Source organism: Tetrao urogallus, assembly GCF_951394365.1.
Source record: "Tetrao urogallus genome assembly, chromosome: 8".
NCBI lineage: Eukaryota > Metazoa > Chordata > Aves > Galliformes > Phasianidae > Tetrao > Tetrao urogallus.
The window spans coordinates 4,568,980-4,587,031 of NC_136821.1; the positions used below are offsets into that span (position 1 = coordinate 4,568,980).

General features: G+C 38.7%; 1 protein-coding gene across 1 annotated transcript in view; it reads left to right on the forward strand.

Moving 5' to 3' along the window:
* LRP1B (LDL receptor related protein 1B) overlaps window positions 1-18,052 on the forward strand; it is a gene marked incomplete at both ends in the record, with an annotated part of 589,444 nt that overhangs the window by 150,770 nt on the left and 420,622 nt on the right. The gene's annotated exons all lie outside the window — the stretch shown is intronic.

The window sequence follows — 18,052 nt, forward strand, 5'->3', positions numbered from 1 at the left end:
TGTGTAACAGGCATAGGCTGTGCATTTATTTTTTAATTAATAATTTTTTTCCGATCAAGGAAACGCATTACTTCCAGTATCTAGGTGAGAGCTGAAAGAAATGGAAGGTGTTTTGTTCATGTGCCACCTTATTATGAACACTGTCACCAGAGGATATGTTCCCTATGCTCTCACTGAGCTGTAGAGGGCAGAGGCAAAGTCAGGCATGGGGAAAAATGTGCTCTGAAAAGAGGAATGGCTGGATGGAAATAAGTAGCGCAGACTGTTTTCCATAAAAGTATGAAGAGCGTACAAACATCAAAGGGAGAAATGAAAGCAGATGTAAGAACTATGAGGGGAAAAGAAGAAAAGGAGAGAAAGCTTTAATAAAACATGTTAATTATAATAAAAGGTCTTTTTTATTATTATTTTTTTTAATGTGGCTAAGAGCTTCTGAGGACCAGAGCAAAAACCTAGCAGACTATTTTTCTTATCTGCCTTTTAGACTACTGATGAGGTGATATTAAATCTTAATATGTTTCTTGCTTTCTGGGGAAAATGAGTGAATTTCCTGATTTTTATCCACAGAATAATCACTTAATGTGAGAGAAGAAACATGTATTTTGCATCAAAGCAATGTTTGCAATCAAAAAGGCTAGAATTGTAGTTTACTATTAAAATTAAAGAAAAGAATTGAACATCAGACAATGTTTAAGAGCCTGATCTTTAACACAAGGGACAGAAAGCTGAGATGTCTGCAAAGCATTTCTGGTTGGCAAATATTGTACAGTTGATTGCAACCTTTCACCATTTGTTTCTGAAATTGATAGGGAAATTGCTTCTGGGGCTGAGGTGAGGGTGCTCTGATGAAGTGTTTGTGAAACTTCTGGGGATTTTTAAAAACAAAATGTTCCATTTGAAAGCCTCAGGTGTACTCAGGATTTTATTTCTGTGCTGCTGATCGATCACTGTTGTCTTTAAGCTGATATCTGTAAAGATGACATTGAAGCATAGCGTATTGACAGCTTAAAATCTTTCAGCTTTCTAATGAAGACTGTGGTAAGAGCATGGACATTGTCACAAACACAGGTTTTATTCTGCTTCCAGGTGTTTTGCACATAGTTTTGTATCCAGCTGCTGCTAGATTTCTGGTTATTTCCCTCCCAAGAACTCTGCATGTTTATTGTACTGAATCACAGAATCACAGAATTGTAGGGGTTGGAAGGGACCTCCAGAGGTCATCGAGTCCAATCCCCCTGCCAAAGCAGGTTCCCTACAGCAGGTCGCACAGGTAGGCATCCAGGCAGGTCTTGAACATCTCCAGAGAAGGAGACTCCACCACCTCCCTGGGCAGCCTGTTCCAGTGCTCCGTTACCCTCACTGTAAAGAAGTTCTTGCGCATGTTTGTGCGGAACTTCCTATGCTGCAGTTTCCGGCCGTTTCCCCTTGTCCTGTCTCCACTCACCACTGAAAACAGTCTGGCCTCGCCATTCTGCCCCCCACACTTAGATATTTATAGACCTGGATCAGGTCCCCTCTCAGTCTTCTTTTCTCAAGGCTGAACAGACCCAGTTCACTCAGCCTTTCCTCATAGGAGAGATGCTCCAGGCCCTTCACCGTCTTTGTGGCCCTCCGCTGGACTCTTTCCAAGAGGTCCCTGTCTTTTTTGTACTGGGGAGCCTAGAACTGGACGCAGTACTCCAGATGAGGCCTCACCAGGGCAGAGTAGAGGGGGAGGATCACCTCCCTCGACCTGCTGGACACGCTCTTTTTAATGCACCCCAGTAAGCCATTGGCCTTTTTGGCTACAAGGGCACACTGCTGGCTCATGGCCAACCTGTCATCCACCAGGACACCCAGGTCCCTTTCCGCAGAGCTCCCCTCCAGCAGGTCATCCCCCAACCTGTACTGGTGCATGGAATTATTCCTCCCCAGATGCAAGACTCTACACTTGCTTTTGTTAAACCTCATCCGGTTTTTTTCTGCCCAGCTCTCCAGCCTATCCAGGTCTTGCTGAATGGCAACACAGCCTTCAGGCGTGTCAGCCAATCCTCCCAACTTTGTATCATCAGCAAACTTGCTGAGGGTGGCCATTATCCCCTCATCAAGGTCATTGATGAAGATGTTGAACAAGACCGGACCCAGCACAGACCCCTGAGGAACACCGCTGGTTACAGGCCTCCAACCGGACTCTGCACCACCAACAACGACCCTCTGTGCTCTGTCAGTCAGCCAGTTCTCAACCCACCTCACTGTCCATTCATCTATCCCACACTTCCTCAGCTTTGTTATAAGGATGTCGTGGGGGACAGTATCAAATGCCTTGCTGAAATCAAGGTAGACTACATCCACTGCTCTCCCCCTATCCACCCAGCCAGAGACAACATCATAGAAGGCTACCAGGTTGGTCAAGCACGACCTCCCCCTTGTGAACCCGTGCTGACTACTCCTGATAACCTCCTCTTCTTCCAGTTGTCTGGAGATGACATCCAGTACAAGCTGTTCCATCACCTTTCCAGGGACAGAGGTGAGGCTGACTGGCCTATAATTGCCTGGGTCTTCCTTCTTGCCTTTTTTTGAAGACTGGGGTGACATTGGCTATCTTCCAGTCTTCAGGCACCTCCCCCGTCCTCCAAGACTTCTCAAAGATGACAGAAAGCGGTTCAGCAACCACCTCTGCCAGCTCCCTCAGCACCCGTGGATGAATTCCATCGGGTCCTATGGATTTGTGAACATTGGTGTTGCCTAGGCGCTCCTGGACCACCTCTTCCCTGACAGAAGGGAGGTCTTCCATTCCCCAGATCCTCTCACTCACCTCCAGGGTCTCAGATTCCCGAGTGGGAGCTTTTTCACTGAAAACAGAAGCAAAGAAGGCATTCAGTATCTCTGTTGTATCTTCAGTATCTCAGTATCATAAGATATGTGTTCAGTAAAGCCATTCAAAATCACAGTGGGTTAAAAACATAACCTCTGAAGTTTATTGATAACTAGAAGAAAAGGAATTAAAGTGGGAAAACAAGCCTGCTATCTTCTGACATCAGCCAGTCAAATCCTTTTGGAAACAACTTTTCCTTTGCAAGCACTAACAGTTTCTGTAGGATGCATTGCTTATATTGTCCAAAGTTAACATTAGCGCTGTTGCTTTTCTGTACTCTAGTTTCATCAGGTAGGTTGCTTCTCACTGAAGATGAATATCACATTCCTTAATTTTCATGCCGACCTTTTTGTATCACTCTGCAAGGAGTTAAAAACCACCTTAAAATACCCTTATATTTGACAAGTCTGGTGTTAATGCCAGGAACTCAGCACCTTCTAGCTTTAGTACATTTTCTGTCTGTTTGTTTATAGATGAATGCAGCTTCTGTTTTTCAGCTCCTTAATGACTTACGTAAGGTAAATTATTTGGTGTGGCCTGACAGACGTTGCTAGCGGTTCCTGTAGCCATAAACAAATGAAGTTTGATTGATTTTCTGCAGATTTGTGCCTAGCAATAGCATTTTCTGGGTTCTAATAACATGCAAACATCGATCAAAGCTTTTTCTGCAAGTGGAATTTCTTTGCCTCTCTCCCGTGAGGATGTCAAGGTGTCTAAAAAGTGAGAAATTCTCATGCTGCAGCATTTCCCATGGTGAGAATATGAAAAGTCTTATCAGTCTCATCTCGCAACCATTTATTTGCAGAAAACTCATAGGAACAAAATATCTTTGTGTTCTCTCTCCTACTGGCATTTTAACCAAGATTTGAACCATACCTTGAAATATCTTGAAATTCACTGGTCCGTACAAACACATGGTATCATTGCACAAACAGTTTTTCTCAAGAATCTGCCTGGAATCATGCAATCTAGCCCCCTTTACTACCTTAATTAAAAATAAAGGGATAGAGAGGTCTAGGACTGGAATATAAAGGAGAAAAAAGGTGTCAGTTAATATTGCATTCAGCCACTGAGTTGGCAGAAGCTGGGGCAGAACTTGATGCTGGCAAAAGTTCCTTAGCTTTGGACAAAAGTAATTGAGCTTTTTGTCATGGCCTTTGTTTTTCTGAGTCAAAAGACAGCAGCTATCTGCCTTCCACTTCTCAGCTTCCACCAACTCTTCTCAGCAATAGCTTTGTAAAAGCAGAAGTGATTCCCTGCAGTATCTACATGTGTTCTCTCTGTTTCTTACCCACAGTAATTCATTCTGCTCTCGGTGGAGCTGATACTTTTGTTAATACCAAAGGACCTGGTTCAGTAATTCAGAATAAAAAATTCAGTGAAAAAAATATTGTTGCTTTACCATTAATGATCTGTTCATAAGAAAATTGTTTTCTAAAAATAATACTAATAAAATACTTGTCCAAGTAATTTCTACCCTTTCCTGGGGTGATAACTCTTCAAGTTGTTCATAAAGTTTTTGCAAATAGTCAGGATTCAAAAATCAATGTACTTAACCTAATCGGATGAGGCTTGGTACTTTAGTAGGCTAAATCAGCAAGCTCACTTGAAATCAATAGAGCTGTATCAGGCGCCCCAGAATCTGGCCATGAATGCTTGACTTTGTAGATAGCTCACGGTTTGGAGGTTGACAGAGATGTTTAGAGGACTTTCTCAAAGTTTTTTTTTTTCCTCCTAATTACCATTTATTATTTATTTTTGCCTATAGGGTTATCAACTAAGCTATGCTGCTGAGATAAACACAAAAGAATCAAAAATACTCTTGAAGGAAATGGAGTTTTAAAAAACAAAAATAGTAATAGGCTTTTGTATAGCTAATATCTTAAATGCAAAAGTTCAATCAAAGCACCAGTTTAAAGCATTGCCATTTTGAGATATCGGTGTGTGTTGCATTACAGCTGAGGCTCTAACAAGTTCTTCTCTAAACCAGCTTTGTGGATGCCCGAGAAAAAATCTGCACACTGCCTCCTAATGAGAGATTTGATATACTACTGGCAGGTTTGCCCCTCAACCTCTTACTGACCAGACTCTTAAAAGGTCTATTTGCAAATGACTCCATCTGTTTAGTACACACAGATTTTTGTGTTATCAGCTTCAGGATTTGTCTGTTTTGCATGTTTTATTTCTAACCTGAGCTCACAAACTGTTCTTTGTCAGAGTGCATCATGCTAAGGAATGTGAAACAGAGGCAACCAAATTACTTACTTTTCCTGTAGCTTCTTTCTGGAATGGTACATACCACATGATTGTGTTTGGGTTTTGTGATGATCAGTACAAGGGGTGTCTTATTGTCTCTTTGCCATGAAACAGAGGAATCTTATTGTCTGTACAAAACAGAGGAAGATGCTATAGTACTTGCTGATACTTGTTGTGTGCAGACTTTGTCTGGCACAAGTATACCCAGAACTCTTTTCACACCATTTTGTGATGTGTTCTAGACTGCAGATTGCTACCATGCAGGTGCCCATTAGAACTGCCTATCAACCTAAATTTTGCTGGAGTATCAAGAATATCTTGAGAGAGTTATAATATCAGATTATACTATCAAGACATGAAAATATTTGATAATCAATTATTCTAGCAGTAATACAATTTCAAAAACAATTCATTCTACATCATTAGACTGCAATTTTCTCATATTGTCCCCAACTATAATTTCTTCTGAGCCCGTTGCCCTTTTATTTATTTCTTAAATGCTAGCCAGATGAATATTTGAATGCAGTCCACCTAGATAATTTATTTGTAGCTATTTATAAACTGAAAGGATTTCAGTTTTCATTAACAAATAATCAATTTGAATGGTCCATAATTCTAGAAGTTTGAGCAGGTGGTGCTTTATCGTAAGAAAAAATGTTGAAATGATTTTTGATGATAATCTTTCTCTAGGATTTTGAGGGAATATCACCTTCTATAATTACAATTAAACTATAGTTGAAGGAAGATACAGGCAGCAACCAGAAATACCATTTTTGGATCTCATATTGTATGCTGAAGTAGTTTTTTTTTTTTTGTCTGGTTGCTAATTGAGACTAGTTTTATAAGCATAAAAATTGTTTATATAGTACCTAAATTGTTCTTTTACCAGCACAGGGTAAGGTAATTGGATGCTGTGTTACTGCTGCAATATGAAACAACGAAGATAACGTTTCCTAAAGCTCTTAATTCTTTTATGTGTAGAGTCATTGAAGTTCAATAGAAGTCAGGTTCCCAAACCACTCTTAAGTAGCTTTGGAAAATCCCAGATCAATAAATGCATAACGTGCATTCAGGATGAGGTGCCATGAGGCTGTTAAAGGTAAATGTCAAAAATACTGGACACAACGGAAAAATGTGATCTTGTGTTCTTATCTATTCTAATTTTGCTTTGGAAATCCGCTGTGTAAAATAGCTGCTTGTATCTATTCTTCAGCAAGACACGTAACTGTGTTAGTACTCATATTAAACTGATTTGTTCGAGGTGATGAATGTCTGCTACTTGTTTTTTCTTTTCTGAGTCAGGATCTTTCATAGCAATAGCATAGAAGTTTAACTTCTTTAGCTTTTGTAGGACATATACCACAACAAACTGACAAATGTTAGCAGATCTTATGGAACTTTTGCTAGATTATGTAAAATTAAGTTAAATGCTTAGCATAACAATACAGTATTGCCGTGTTTTTTATATTAACTGGTAAACAGAAGTGCTTCTGAGAGAGCAAAACAAATGTGTTGTAGCAGGTCAAACTTTTCTGATCTGGAAGAAAACACTTTCAAATGAGGATCTCTTTGTTGTTTCCTCTGGTGAAACAACTGCAGTTGATAACCACAGATGATCAAGGATGTATTTGCTATGACTTGTTCTGCCATACTGCTTTTTGTCATGTAGCCGCTTGGTCCTGCTCGGATATTTTGTTCTCTGCCCCGTCTCCCAAGGTAAACATCTGCTGCCTGGGCTTCAGCTTCTGACCTCTGCTTTCTCCTTTCTTTACCGTTTGGGGAAAAATTCGTTGCTTGGCCTCTCCAGGAAAGGGCATTTTGCTGCTGTGATAGGATTGCTGATGTTCTGGTAGTTAACTGAATATTAGACAAGCAGCCTGGAAAGGATGGAAGTCAATTGTGCTTGTGTCCTCTAAGACTTCAGTAAAGGTTATGGAGAAGCACCCCATTGAGAGAAACTCTGCATTACAGAGGAGTTCAGGTTGATCCAGTGTGGCATGTGGGACAGCTATCAGTAAGGCCCAGTTGTCCTTGAGAGGTTTTGCACTTTGGAGATGTTCATGTCTCACTTTTAGTTCTTCTCCTTCTCCCTTTGTGCTGCCCCATCTTTGGGTGCTTATAAGTGCTTGCAATGGGCCTGGAATGAGGGTGACATTTTTTTTACATGCCTTCTCTTCCAGACAGTATGTAAGTGATGGTATAGAGACCATAGAGAACGTTTAGAGGTGATTCCTTTTTATTCTTTCCCAATGACCGGTAAAACTATTTCTGAGACGTAAGCAGATTGTGAAATTACTGGAAGAAGTGCATTATCCTTCTTCAAATACAGCCAATTTGTTCATTTTTGTGCGAATACATAGCATGGCTCCTACTTTAAAGCACCTTCCTAACACTATTAGGGCGCGCTCAAATGGTTGCAGGCAGCCTGTGCAGAAGAGTCAAGCAAATTGCTGGTGTAACACTGAATGGCAGTATAGCTCTGAGCACAAACTTGTGGGTCCCAACAGAAGGACTTTGTGGCTTTTGGTTGGAGTTTGCCTTCTGCAATCTGAAGTATGGGAAATTTAAGTTTAGGCCTGCTATAATGTATTATTATTTAATAGTAAAAGATGAATCTATGAATGTACATGATAACATGAGGGAGCTGGAATAGGGTAAGGAAGATCAGGTCGTGTTCAAAAGAGTAGACAACAGGGTACGTTTGTCCAACTGGTATCAGAAACATGAAATCTTCCTGGTGACCCAGCTGACCATGCTGCATTCTCTTCAAAGCCTTAGCAACAGGGAGCATTCCTTCTTAGGGTGCTGTAATTTCTCCTTGTTGAAAAAAAAATATTTTCTGAAATAATTGTTTTGAAGATGGTATTCAATGGTCAGGTTAACACTGTAATTTGGCAGATAGTAGCATTTAATTGCTTTTGCTTTAAAGATATTCGTAATTGTAAAAACCTAAAACCATTCAGGAAGTTCTTAATGGTTTATTTTTCTATTCTGTGTATTTGCTATCAAGAGGTTTAGGTTCAAATAGATATAAATTCTGTAGCTCACCAGCTGCTTTTTTTTTTTCCTCTGTAATTTCTGGACTAAAATGCAACAGCAAGATCAGAATTTGAGGATTTAGAGGTCATTGCATCTCATAGTAACATGGTCATTAGAAACATACTGCTTTTTTCTTTTTTTTGGTCTGTGGCTGATTATCTTCTGCATGGCTTTCTGAAAGTGGTTCATGGGGAATTCAGTTATATCATTGCTGGCAAAATAGTCTCTCATTTAAGGCCTGAGGAAACATATAGGTATAATAAACACAAGGGCAGGATAGAGCCTTTGAAGGATGATACCCAGAACCTAAAAATCTGAAACAGCTCATTTATGGATTAATTGCTTGCTAAAATTTCACTTCCTATACAGAAACAATTCTATTGGGATATATACTAAGACTAGAAAATATCAATCTTATGAAAAGCTTATAAAAGCCATACTTTGACCAAGTTTGCAACTTTTTAACCCCAAGCATTTTTATTTTTTTTAAGACATCGAAAAATGCGGTGGCAAGAGTTACCACAATTTCTCTTATGTGAGGTTGTGCTGGCTGTTAATTGTAACATAAAGACATTGTTTTGCAGCCCTGACCTTCTTCACAGTATTTGGCTGCAAAAAAGATTCACGTCTCAGTGGTGATCACAGTTTGGGCACGGGCAGTCTTTCAAGTGCACTTTTAGTTTCACAGGAGGGATGTGTGTGCTTCTTTGTACCCATTGAGGAGCTAAGCAATAGCCTTATGTTGAAAGGAACTGTACCAATAATTATCTAAGTTGCAGAGGGGGGCAAAAAAAGCCTTTGTCATCACTAAAACATGGGGCTGTCACAAATTTATTGGCCATTTTACATTAGTGATTGAGGGGAAGAGATGTGAAATGGTAGTGTGGGTGAATTTATTCCAGGGGCTTCTGTATTTGCCTTTTCCCTTTCATTCCAGTTCTGCATTTTTCTACATATATATGTCCCTAGCTCTTGGCTGGCACTTAATTTTTTTTTCCCTACATTTTCTGCTTTGGTGGTTCTGCTGATAAAAGTACTAAAACTCTTTGTCATCCTCTTACTTCCTTTACTTTTCCTCTGACATCATCCTAAACAGATTCCCTTTCTTCCCTTGGGTCTCATTCTTTTCAGTAGTGCTCTAATCCTTATTCCTTCATTTCCTGCCTTGGTTCTTATCTTCCTGAGCAGTCCTTTGTCTTTTGCCAACTTGTCAACTATTCAGTATCTGGGGAAAAAGTATTTTGGGAAAGGTGAAATGCACCTTAAATGTGATAATTCAGCCAAATATCGAGTCGATTGTGATAGCCTTGGTTGTTAGGATGTCATTCCAATCTGCACCAGGAATAGCTTTAGCAAAATGGAGGTAGAGAAATTGCTGTTACACAGCCTGGTCTATTGAGTATTTAAAAACATATTTAGGAAAAAGAAAAGTATATAACATCATCAAAATCCTTTTTGGCTTTGCTGGTGTAAGGAGGTAATTTTTGATAATGCGAAGATATATAAATTACAGCATTATTACGTATGAAATTTTTTGTTGAAAGGTTTTTATCTGAGGTGATGCTACTTCACTCTGGGCCCCGATGGCACTGAGACTCATTACAAATGTGTATAATTATAATGATACGTCTGGCCTGCAGATCCCACACCAGGAGAAATGTAGTGTATTAAAATAGCGAGCCGGGTGGTATTCTTTATTTGTCACTTTGGAAATGCTAACATGCAATAACCATTTTTCTTCTCAAAATTACTGATGAAAACATCTCTCATTAGCAGGCAGATGGCTTTCTGCAAGAAAAGTAAAATTGCTCTTTCTGAAAATAAGGCCCTGATTTAAAATAAGAATTCAGATATGGTTTTAGCTCTGTAATGCACAGTAGTTTAGTCAGCAAAGAGGGCACTTTGCTATGGATGAAGAAATAATGCAAGACAAAAGCTATGTTCACAAATAATGCATAAGTATGAAAAAAAGTATAACTCACGATTGCCAGAAGTCTGAATTCAACTGCACTGCATTTTACTCTTTGAATAAGGCATGACAGGAAGTGATGAACAAGATCTCATTCTGAAGGTATCCTTCAGGATTGAGTTCCTTACGTTAACTTTGGATGTACAGATCTAATGCAGAACGCCCTTGTTTTACCAGCTTGTATGTATGTCCTAGTACTTCTAGGTGAAATGCTACAGATAGAAATGAAACATTTTCATGCCTCTGTGCTGCTTGATGCTTTCATTTTATGTTGTTCAAAGAAACATTGATACCCACATGCCTCTGGCTTAGCAGGTCCCTGCGCTGTGCCCTCAGAATTTAGGGTGAATTTCTGTGTGAATCTTGGATGTGCCCAACGTGAAATAATTTAGTAATACTTTTCTTCAGAAGAACATACATTTATATATTGGACCCAAGCTTATGTACATATTTCCTTGTGAAGCTGCTGAACTCATATTTACCATCAAACATATATAAACTCAAAGCACTGATTCTTATGCAGAGTAAGTTTTTTGTTTATTCATTCCTACAATCTGCATGCAGCCTGCAGTGTGCTGAAGGCCAGCAGTTTGACTCGTTAGGATCCTATAAAGCCACATCTCATTTCACTTTGGCTACACTGAAGATGTCTCTGAGGTCAGCCAAGTCAGGTCTGCCGTTGCTGCAAGTAACTGCTTAATTTCTTTCCTGCTAACAAGCCTGTGAATTTGAATTTATCTGATGAAAAAGGTCAGCTGAACTGAACTATTTTTATGTTTACAAAATTATTTAATTTCCCTTGTTCTTAGCTTCCTTTGCAGTGACTTTGGCCTGGCCTTACACTCCAGTCACTTCCTGATACGTAGCAGGTTTTGTGCTTATCCTGACTGTGTGACTTCATAGCAGGAGAGTGAAATTACAAGAAGATCATTAAAGTGTGAAATTAAATTCCAAAAGATAAAACGTCTAAAATATCTAGAACATTACCTTAAAAACAAACAGTGTAATTGATCCTACTTAATTACATGCTTAATAATTTTATACCAATGTAAAGCACATTGATGATGCACTAATCCATTTCATATTCACTGCCACCACAGATTTTTCTTCTCCTTATTTGCTTTGCATCTCATCATTATCGTGCACATAAAACTAGTATTCTTAGAATTTTTATAGTATTATTTCCATATAAAATGAGGAAAAGTCTAATATATGAATACTAAGCAGCTCATTAACGTGGTTGTAATATATCTATTCATGATAAAAGCATCTGAGAAATGCTGATATACTCCAGGACTGAAGTACTCTTTTATAACTAAGATTAGAAGAATCATGCCTTGGATAATAAACACTTCAGGGAAAACAGGAAATCTTAAATACAAATAAAATCAAATAAAGTGTTTTGTATGGTTAATCAAACACATTAACAGGAGCATTTATTTTCATTACATAATTAATATATTATTAGTTCTAACAGCCTTTTTTTTTTTTTTTTTTTTTTTTTTTTTTTTTTTTTTCAATATAAAGATCCTGAAGAGTATGAGAAAGATTTGAAATTTAGGAGGAAAAAAAAATCTGCTTTTTTTTTTTTTCTTTTAAATCTGGACCTGGCAGAAAGATTGATTGATTGGCACAGCAAACAAAACATGTGGAAGAACCGCATAATATAGAATCACAGAATCATAGAGTGGCCTGGGTTGAAAAGAACCACAATGCTCATTTACTTTCAACCCCCCTGCTATGTGCTGGATCGCCAACCATTAGACTGGGCTGCCCAGAGTCACATCCAGCCTGGCCTTGAGTGCCTCCAGGGATGGGGCATCCACAGCCTCCTTGGGCAAATATATCAAGTTAAGAAGCCTGATCTTTAAATTTGCTCTATGTGGGCAAGCTGTCTCCAACTGAAGAAATAGGATTGGCTTTGAAACAATTCATTTGTTGAAAAGTTTGTTCTTTCTCTGCCCATCTCCTTAAAGGTTTGGTCCTTGAAATCATTGCCACTGGCCTTTTAGCCTTGCTTTCTGTGTCTGGGCCGCAGGAAGGAGCTGTTGTGAATTACCTGTCCAAAATGGTCCTTAGCGCGTGACAGAGAAATTCTGCATTCACAGCAAATGTCATTAAAAACTGGAGCTCAAATTCAGGGAGTAAAGAAAAAATGTGAATGGATAAATGTTTCTTGGTAAGCTAGAGCAAGGGTAACTTTGACTTAAACTACACGTAAAGAAAAAGATGTATTTATTTACTTGGGCTGATGATAGGTTGAAATGATGTATATAATGTTCCCTGACCTGAATATCTGCTCTCTTCTTTTTTTTTGGCTTGCTACCGTCAGGAACGGTACCCAGAAAGATGAGAGCATGCAGCAGTTCATGCGGACAGCATCGATAATACAGGCAGGGCTTAGCATTGTGTGCACAGCTACTGCTGATGCAGTGATCTGCTGCTGCTGCCCATTTGTACAGCCAGGAAAGGCTGAGTAGAATGGGTGCTTGAGAAACAGCTCTTGGCCTTATGAGGGGCAGCAGTAGAGCTGCAGGATCTGATCAGTTCCCAAGTATTCCAGCAGCCCATGTAGGTCAGTGTAAATTGTGCAGACTTTGCATCTCAGCCCAAGCTGCGTAACATCCGCAGTGATTCACCTGTTCTTACTAAGTCTGTCATCCACTCAGCCACAGAGCATTGTTGAGCACTCTTCAGTTCTTTTTCTTGCAGTCAATCACTTTTATCTTGTTCTGTCAGCAGCATAGATTTTTTTTTTTTTTTAAACAACTTTTCAAAATAATTGTAATACTTCATTCCAATAGGGAGCGATCTAAGTCTGGGAAGGAAGTGAAAACTGCACTCATCCAGGCAGCTTGGTTGCTTTTCTTGTGGTAAAACAAAAATCCCTAAATCTTAGTGTGCTTATTCAATTTTTTCATGACTCAGCTGTATGTGTTCTCACACGTGACTTGCCAGCAGCCCTGCAGTTTTGAATCCATAAAAAAAAAAATACTGTGTGATTCTTCAACAGAATTTTTTTCCTTGCAGTGATTATATTTTATTGTAATAGCTGAAAAAAATCATGTGTAGTCAAGGAGAATGTTCCGTTTCCATTTTGAGGAAGCATACTAAAAGATGTATGAAACTGCCGCTGAGAAGTCAATAGTATAGAAGAAGCAGTGATGAAACATCCACAGTTTCCACAAACTTTGTGTTTTACTCTGGATTTGAATTTCTTGCGTAGCCTCCCCTTCCAGTATGGACTATCTATATCTGGCCCTTCCAATATGTGGCTGTATGTAGCTGCCCTTTCTAGTACAGGTCATATATAGGGTGAACGTACAAGAGCAATGTTATAGCTCTACATGTCATTATTGTGGTACTCAGTGGTATTACTCCAGTATTTTACTGGGTGCACCTGTAAAAGCTGACGGCTTGCCAGGCTAAATGCTGTTTTACTTCCCAGGCTTGTTACTGGGCTCAGTAATATTCTTATTGCTGAGCTCAATGTGTCTGGGCTCAGACACAGGTTTATTGTTGGTAGAACTTGATATTAGGATACACAAAATCCCTTGAAACGCTAATATTGAATTTATGCATGGAGTTGACAGTAAGATCTCTTTTTAGAAACTGAAATTGCCAGAGTAAAAAAGTATATGTAAAACCCATAACTGTTATCATCCCAGGAGCATGCTAAGTACCAAAGCTAATTCCTAGCACTACGTGATAGCCTTAGTAAATGTACTATGCTGCGTGCCCACTTTACTGTTGTTTATTTATAATGACAAATTCATTTTAGTGAGATGCTTTTAGCTTTTTAAAATGGCATTAGTAATATTTGGACAGTGATCCATGCCCTCCCCAAGAAACTCATGAGGCAGTGAACTTAGGTGGACTATTGTGGATGTGCTGAGATCATTAAGATTCCTTACCCTAGTAGAAGGCATCAACTATATTAAGTACTGAGTCTTGGTAATAAAAACAAATGCAGCATGGCGTAGCAATACGTTACCATCGCATGGTTTGCTGTAGCATTATGCTTTCAGGGAGGCAAACAAAGGCGTTGTAATAACCTGAGCTGGCATCAGCCCAATTAGCGCTGGAGAACTGTAATGGCTTTCACAGGGTTCAGGGTTGGGTCTTCTGCATTGTTTATACTCCCCTAAAGGTGAGCAGGAGCTTTTCTGTTGCAAAAAGTAGTGGCTACTGTATTAGCAGATGACTGTGTCTATCTCTCAGCAGTTGTGTTGCTTGCTAATCAGTTTTGTAACATCACTTGGACATGGCAAACATCTTAAACTTACAGTTCTCCTATATTTAGTTAAAGGAACATAATGGATGCTTCTCACCAGCTGCATGGAACCATTTTTAAAATATGCAGGGTCTGCTTCCAGTTTAGGCTTTTTGAGTCCTTTTTCTCCAGAGTTCAAGCATAATGATTCAATGTTTTTAAAGTTTGAGTTACAAATCTTCTGCTGGTTACTGATTTTTTTTATTTAATTTTTTTCTCTCCCTTCTCCAGAGGGGCTTTTGCAGGGCTATTTCAGAAAGGATGGTGTGTGGTTGATTGTGAAGCGCAGCTAATTCTGGCATCTTGTAAATATCAAAACGTTTTGTCTTTACAGTAATGTGCTGGGGTCAAAATTGCATTTCTGCTTGAGTAAGTGAGCATTTCGTCTCTAATATCTACAGCTTAAAAGCTACAGGAAGCAAATAAGAATTTTTAACACTGTTATGTTGAGGCCTACGCCTCTCTAAGGAAATCTTCTATACTATGGACCAGTATGAAATGATAGTATAAAATTCCAGTGAATGCCAGCTCATTCTGACTGCTACGTACACGTTGCTGTGTGTACTTCTTTTGTGCCCACGGTGCTGTAAAAGGACTGGAGCAGCACTTTTGGGGAGATGTTATCTCTTCCCTAGCTCTTGTTTTCTGCATTGCTCCCTTCTTTCATTAAACCCCTTCATTTTCCAGACTGTCTGTTGGGACTGCAGTCTGATATCCCATAGACACCTCTGAAGAGCAGCTTTTTTGTGTTGTTGACTCAGTTGGCATAATTCCCCTAATATCACTGCATCTTGCTTGCTTTGTGTGCATCTGTTTAGATCTCATACTCCCTCAGGGCATACATGTTCGCTAATCTAAGTCCTCAGTTTTAGCTCACTATTCTCTTATTCTTCCAGTTGATGTGCAGTATAAATATCATTGTTGCTTGAGCACTAATGTACAATTTAAAACCCATAAATACCCCATTTGCTGAAAGCTAATAGTCTATTCATTTTGTGCTGAAACGTTGCCTGTTACTTCTGTGACGAATTTGTTTTCTGAGGAGGTGATTCCGTTATCTTTGCTATGCTGTGCAAACTCTCACGCAGTAATGTAATTCCAGTTCTTTCATCTCTTTTTTGGCAGATGCCAGATGCTGCCTCAGCTGTCTGTCATGGGGTTGGCCTGATTGTAGGTATGCCTCTGCTGCCAGGGTAGCCAGTCACTGCAGGGTGATGCTCTGGGTTGTGGAACCTGACGTTTGTCATAGTTCAGTGGTCCTTGCATTTCATAGCTTTTTTTTTTTTTCCATTGAGAGTCAACTGGAAATATGTTGCTATTGCAACAGAATTTTCACTGTGTTTTCAGAGTTACGCAGTAATATTGTCTGTTTCAGTCACCCCAAGAAGAAAAAAACAAAAAGCATGGTTGCAAATGTTATCCTATAATCGTTCAGGCCTGAGGAGTCTCAGAAAAGATTATTAGATGTGGCATTATAATATGACTAGTATAGCTTAATACTACTTTTGGATGAAATAACAGCTGCTTCCACAGTCCTACCAGAGACTTTTAAATATACAGGTTGTTCAAACTAAGGCTAATCTAACAAGTTCCAGGAGTAGTCATAGATTAAAATGTTTTATCCCCATCTTTAAGAAAGGTTTTCAGCTTCACTCTCTGAAGTATGTTGTAATGTGAACAGGAAAGCAAGAAACGTAAGTAAATGTGATAAAGTAACCTTTTCTTGGTTTGGAAGAACAAAGTGGCGTATTTAAAAATACAGATATATGGAATGGAAATTTTTTAAGAGAAAGATGTTATCTAGGATTATCTGTTCTTTACTGAGGAAATCTTATTATTCTTTTTACCACTCTTTACGTCAGCTTATTCTTTTTGTTTAAGACTAAGGTGAAATAAATTATGCCATCAGCTCTTGTGTTGGTGTGAGTGGTATAAATTTATCAGCCTATCAGAACTTGATAAATATCTATTAGAGAAGAGGTACGTAGAAGAATCTCATATTATAAATAGCTTAGCTCTATAGCCTCTATGAGTTCTGTCTGTAAACAGATATCACCAATACCACATAACATAGCCAAAATATAAAGAATTTTGCTCACCTCTTCTGAAGATGAAAGTTAGGGTAAAGATCCTCTTGCTCTCACTTGTAATCATACTGCAAATGAAGCATATAGTGAATGTTGTAGGGAGAGGGGACATAAAAAATATAATTAAAAAAAAAAACACAAAAAACAAAAAACAAACAACCTTTTGTGGGTCTTTTTCTTTTTTCTTTTTTCTTTTTTCTTTTTTCTTTTTTCTTTTTTCTTTTTTCTTTTTTCTTTTTTCTTTTTTTCTTTTTCTTTTTTTCTTTTTTCTTTTTCTTTTTTCTTTTTTCTTTTTCTTTTTCTTTTCCTTTTCCTTTTCCTTTTCCTTTTCCTTTTCCTTTTCCTTTTCCTTTTCCTTTTCCTTTTCCTTTTCCTTTTCCTTTTCCTTTTCCTTTTCCTTTTCCTTTTCCTTTTCCTTTTCCTTTTCCTTTTCCTTTTCCTTTTCCTTTTCCTTTTCCTTTTCCTTTTCCTTTTCCTTTTCCTTTTCCTTTTCCTTTTCCTTTTCCTTTTCCTTTTCTTTTTCTTTTTCTTTTTCTTTTTTTTTCCCGTATTTCTAGTGGAAAACTGGAAAGCTGTGAAACTTGTGGCATTGCTGTATGGAAGTTAGAGAAGCTGAGCTCCCACTAAGGTTAAAAGAGGTTCTGAGCTTGAATTGGGCAGATCAACAACTTTGGGAATGGCCGTATCTCTTGGTGACCAGTTGTCTTGCAGAGTCAATTTGCAATCAGTTAATTGTTTGAACAAATTCAGTATTTGGGGATTTAATAAAGGAGAGTATTTCGTTGCCTGTACTCATAACCTCAGTCAGCAACTGAACTATCAAGAGAGCTCAGGAATCTATGAACCAAAGCGTGGAAAAGCAGCAGTGAAAGTGTGCATCTGGCTGGGGACCATTTCATTTCCTTGCACAGGGATCTTGTGCCAATACTGTCACTGTAAGGAGTGCTGCTCCTTAAGGCTATTTTTCTGTTGCTGTTGCTTTGATTTTTTTTTTTCTAAGTTTAAGAAACAGAGTAAAATACTTGGCCAATCTGTTTTCTCTTCTAAATGTTCTCATTTCACACTTGAAATTAAAGGGTTCTGGTGATGCCTTTTAAAATGGCTTACTTCTATTTTTACATTTTAAAATTATTTTTGTATTACTTTTTATCAGTGTTTAAAATGCTATAACCATTTAATACAGGAATAAAGTATATTGAATGTCAGAAATAGTGTGCAGAACTAGAGCCTGTGGTGATATTTGGCAGCTCTCTGTCCTATCCATATTTTTTCATAGGTTTAAGTAAACATGAAGGGTTTATTTTGCTGGATTTCAAATCTATGCGGGCTCTGGATCAGCAGTTTGTTAGGGGATGGCTTTGTAACAGCTGCCAGGCTTCTGTCACGTTGATGACAGAATGATGTGATAATTAAACTATTGATCACATCAGGAATCCAGTCACAAGGTTGTGAGCTTCATTCACTAATAATCCAGTCAACGTATTTCCTGCTCTCTTGTAATTATGAGGTGCTTCAAGATTCATGTGACAGTTTGGGGGTCATTAAAGCTATCAGCTGAGAGCCACTCTTTAATG